We start from the raw sequence: 5229 nt of genomic DNA, 5'->3' as shown, positions 1-5229 counted from the left end.
TGTGTGGTTTAATCGTGGCTACCGCCACGGTGATGCACAATTTTTTTGATGGGTACAACACAACAACAACCACATGGAAATCGCCAACTTCAACTGCAAATATCTCCGGACAGAGATAAAATTTTTCTTTTCCGCCTTCAGATTATTGTTCTCGAGGTTAATACGCGTCTTTTGACACCTCTCTCGATATTTTTGGTAGCGTATTAGCAGTCGACCCCTCAACTAGACTATTACCCAAAATTTAAAATTTTCAAGTTGTAATTTTTATGATTTTGTGGTACCCACAAAAATAACTGTTGGTAAAAGTGTTTTCCGCGGGTTGAGTTTTGATCTCCAAACCGGTGTTGGAATCACCTACGACAATTTTTTATAATCGCGGCCGAAGGCCGCCAATGTAGAATGGTGGTCGGTAATTCTACACGACAGCATGACACTTAATACACGCCCTATATAAAAAGTGGTATCAAAAGACGTGTTTTGGGTCCAGGAACGCGAATCCGAAAGTAGCGGTGACAGATTTTGGACCTGTCAAGAGATATTTGCAAAAGAAATTGAAAATTTTCATGTGGTTGTTGTAATTTAGATGATTTTGTTGTAGCCATAAAAAAAGGTAAAAGTCTAGTTGAGGGGTCGATTGCTAATACGCTTTCAAAAATATCGAGAGAGGTGTCAAACGACGCGTCTTGACATCAATATTAATAATCCGAAGGCGGCAAATAAAAACTCCGGGATAATTTTTCGGTTTTTCGTTAATCAGGGCTGTCATGGAATCCAATTGTTGTCGGAATCGGCTTTAAAAACGACAAAATAATTACTTTGGTGTCATGAAATCCAATGTTATCGGTTTAATGTTCGAATTGGAATTAAGGCTCCCATACTGATACTTAGCATAGACTTGACTTGGCTTGGTGTAAACTTGGCAACTTAGCCACGATTATACTCCACTTAGCGCATACAATCTGGCATCATAATCAGGTTTGAAATTTTCTTTTAAATAAATGACAAAATGTCAAAATGACATGGAAACAAACAAATGGCATCTCAAAATGTAAACGCCACTTAGAACTTACATAGAAAACCAAAATTCAACAGACTTCTAAGTCAAGTTAAGTGTTGCCAAGTTTTGAGTAATCAGTAACATGTACTGTTCATTTAACAGAACTGTAAGTGACAGTTCTCAAGTCAAGTCAAGTCTATGCTAAGTATCAGTAATGGAGCCTTTAGTGTCGGTTTTAGGTGTCACAGAATCCGTTAATATCGATTTTGCTATCGGAAACAATCCAATCAGTTAAATGCTGTTGGATTTCATTTTTTTCTAGTTGTATTTCTCTTGCAGTTGAGTATTTTCTAAAAATATAAGTAAATAAAGGTTTATTTTATAAAAATAAATGTAAATTTACATATATTTTCATTCTTAATAGGGGAAAACATAAAAATTCAATGTATAACAGTATTTTGACTGAACTTATGGAGAAACATTCAGATATTGCGAAGGGCTTCACGAAGCACATCATCTAAAATAGTTGACACCGTGCTTCTACCTACACTCATGCTAGAATCCATGCTAACTGATCTTTGATAGGGTCCTTCAGCTAAAAATCGTAACGTAGCTGCTAGTTGCAGCACTGGGAGAATTTTCGAGCGACTTAAGAGTCCTTCAATGGTGTCCAATACCATTCGGAAAGCCTCTTTCTTTATGCGATAGTATGCAATGTAACTGCAAATACACTATAAATATTTATAAACCCACATTAAGAAATATATTGAATTACGCTGTCTCTGGAAACTCAAATGGATTGATGTGATCTCTCAAAATTTTCCTTTTGACCTTTCTTCTTCCAATAATATAAATGCTACAACTGCTGATGCCATTTTGATGTTAATAAATTTGTTTATTTCTGTTTAAAGGCACAAAACAACTATTTTATAAAGTTTTGCCAAAAAAATTAACATCAAAATTGCCGGTGCACCACAAAACAGCTGATTCGAACATCGGTTTTATTTCCATTCGAAAAGAGCAAAACCAATACGGTTTTATGACATCTATTGGTTTGTAATTCCGACAAAACGCAAAACCGACTTGGATTTCATGACAGTCCTGAATATCTTTTGAACGAGTTAAAAATTTTTATTTTCCGCGTTCGTATTATTGTCAATACGCATACGTGTCTTTTGACACCACTTTCGATATTGTTGGACGCGCATTAGCAGTGTCATGCTGTCTTATAGAATTACCAATATCTTTTGACAGAAATAAAATGTTTCATTTCCGCTTTCGTAAACGCGTCCTTTGGCACTTCTCCCGATATTTTTGGACAAGTTTTAGCAGTTGTGAGCTAAAGCAAAGAATTCCGCAAATCAAAATATTTGCCAATTAAATCAAAGAATTGTTGCTTTTTTTTATTGTTGCGGTTGAGCCCAATTATAATTATTAATAAACCAAACGATGTCCTTAAACAATTTTTTCTAAGGCTTAACGAAAGATAGAATGTAAATTTGGTTCCTACATATTTCACTTCTCCAAATAAACTACATATTCCACTGAGTCTATAATAACTTTCACTGGGTTAAATTTAATTTATTACAATCTTTATTACATTCGTAAATTAAAAATTCCTCTTTCAAAAATGACTATTCTATAACACTATTAATAGCAATATGTCATCACAAAACAACGGTAACTATAATTAATTTTTTAAATAAAACCAAGTAGAATATTATATGAGTATTATTTTCAGCCAAACCCCTTAAGATGAGCTTCGCAACCAGCGGAGGTTTTAATGAGACTGCTCATGCTGACGCCCAGCCTTCATCATGAAAGTCAGTAAGAGGAGACAGAAATCTCCAGAAAAATGGACCAGATGTTGGAAATGCTGCAGGTTATATTGACGAATGTATGTATTGATATTTAATTTATCATTGCATTTTCCAAATATTTTTTATTCCCATTAAGCAAAACACATTGGCAACGAACCAAGCAATATGGCACAGCAGTTGGCGAATTTGGTGCAAAATGTGACATATTTACCGAAGCTGGGAATCAGTCATTCCCTACCACCACACTCGCTCCACCCACACACACACTGACTACCAAACTTTTACCCCAGCGGGTTAGGGGATCAGAATATACCCGCGGTAGGTATGTCTGTCGTAAGAGGCGACTAAAATACCAGATTCAAGGGGCTGTGTAGCGCAACCTTTCAGGTTGCCAGCGCAAAATATAGCTTCTCCAAACCCAATTGTCAACCTCACCTATCCGCGGCGAATCCTGTTTCACTAACAGACGAGGCTCTGGCGACCCCAAGCTCCTCATGGAACTTGGAGGTAGGGAGGGAGGGAATGGCCTGAAGGTTTAATGTGGCCACATAAATCGTTCCCGAGATGGTCGGGCTAGCATCTTAATGGTGCTATGGCACCGGAGCGTACCGGATTTGTATCCGGCAAGGACCATCACATCGATAACACTCCCCAAAGCCTTCGGGGAGCAACCTTATCGCTACAACAACAACAACAACAACCAAACTTTTGTATACAACTGAAATTGTTGCTAAAAGCCTTATTTCTTTGTTGTGGTATGTTTGTTGAGCTTGCGGCTATAGAGTAAAACACAGTGTTTGCTTTTGCATAATTACGACTTCACTCCAAAGTCTACCTTACAGCAAATTAACATTAACATAAATACAAAAACCAAAAATGCATAAATTATATAATAAATACAATGTATAAGCATATACACATACATAAATTTATATATAAACTTGGATAAACAACGCTTATTTATATCTTTACATTTATGTATATCCTTATACATTTTATTTATAATATACTTTATACATTTTTTGGTTTTTGTATTTGTTTATATTTATTAGTTCAAAGATAAATTCCTTGTGAAAACATATTAGGGGGACTCATGATAGCATATAAACTTATAAGGTGTAAAATTATATCCATTTACACACGCGGTTATATGAACGCACCTAGTAATACTCTTGATAAACTTGATTGTTTTTCAGCTGTATTAGGGGGACTCATGTAACCGTATAAATGCCTTATAAAGTGTGTAAACGTATAAATTTATCTAGTGCGTAAACGAGCTGTCAAATTTTGTATGAAAAATCATTTACACAATTTGTATAAATTTACGCGCACATTTCATTGTGTAAACGCGATAGACTCAAAGGAATGCAACCTTGCAGACATTACAGCCATCATTTTCATCAGAAATCTCCAACATCAGCAAGTAATGGCGTTTTAGTTTTGATTTTTCACTTAATCTTGGTATTTTTTAATTTGTATAACAATCAAAAAATTTTTTTTGGAAATAATACAGCTGAAAAATAATCAAGTTTATCAAGAGTATTATTAGGTGCGTTCATATAACCGCGTGTGTAAATGGATATAATTTTACACCTTATAAGTTTATATGCTATCATGAGTCCCCCTATTATTTCCAAAAAAATTTTTTTGATTGTTATACAAATTAAAAAATACCAAGATTAAGTGTAAAATCAAAACTAAAACGCCTTTACTTGCTGATGTTGGAGATTTTTGATGAAAATGCCGTCTGTAATGTCTGCAAGGTTGCATTCCTTTGAGTTTACCGCGTTTACACAATGAAATGTGCGCGTAAATTTATACAAATCGTGTAAATGATTTTTCATACAAAATTTGACAGCTCCTGCGTAAACTAGATAAATTTATACGTTTACACACTTTATAAGGCATTTATACGGTTACATGAGTCCCCCTATTGTTTTACTTTTGACATCTACTATTTTAATAATATATTAGTAAAATAATTATATGATAAAATTTTGTATGGAAATAAATGATAAATTTGAAATGTGGAAGGTTTTTACATCAGGTCGGATTTTATTTATACAGGTTTGACGAATAGGCCGCAGGCAATGAAAAGGACGGCGATATGACAATTCTCGTGTGCAAAAGACGGAAACCCATACACGTATACAAATTGTTTAATCAGGTTTGTCGTGTCGCTTCTAAGAACCTGATAGGAACTTTGCTTTACGCCCTGATGTAAATATCCATCAGCCATATCTCTCAATTGATACTTCAAATGACGAATAGCCGTCTAGCAGGGTAGTCTGATTTTCAGTAAACACATTTAAAAGAAAATCTAATTTGAGACACAAATGGGCAATTCCTGGCAGTTCAATTTAATAACCGCGAGCAAAAAACAAACCTATATCCCAATATCTGGCCATTCAC

The 5229-nt window shown here is 35.0% G+C and overlaps 1 long non-coding RNA gene across 1 annotated transcript; it reads left to right on the top strand.

The window, feature by feature from the left end:
* The first annotated feature begins 2294 nt into the window (after window positions 1-2294).
* Window positions 2295-4843, top strand: LOC137242758 (uncharacterized). Its single transcript, XR_010950359.1, has 3 exons — window positions 2295-2677; window positions 2739-2894; window positions 2954-4843. It is a non-coding gene; the product is annotated as an uncharacterized lncRNA (long non-coding RNA).
* The last annotated feature ends 386 nt before the right edge of the window (window positions 4844-5229 follow it).

This window comes from Eurosta solidaginis, chromosome 2 (assembly GCF_040869045.1).
Source record: "Eurosta solidaginis isolate ZX-2024a chromosome 2, ASM4086904v1, whole genome shotgun sequence".
NCBI lineage: Eukaryota > Metazoa > Arthropoda > Insecta > Diptera > Tephritidae > Eurosta > Eurosta solidaginis.
The sequence above is the reverse complement of the archived record's forward strand: the minus strand, read 5'-3'. Positions and strand labels throughout refer to the sequence as shown.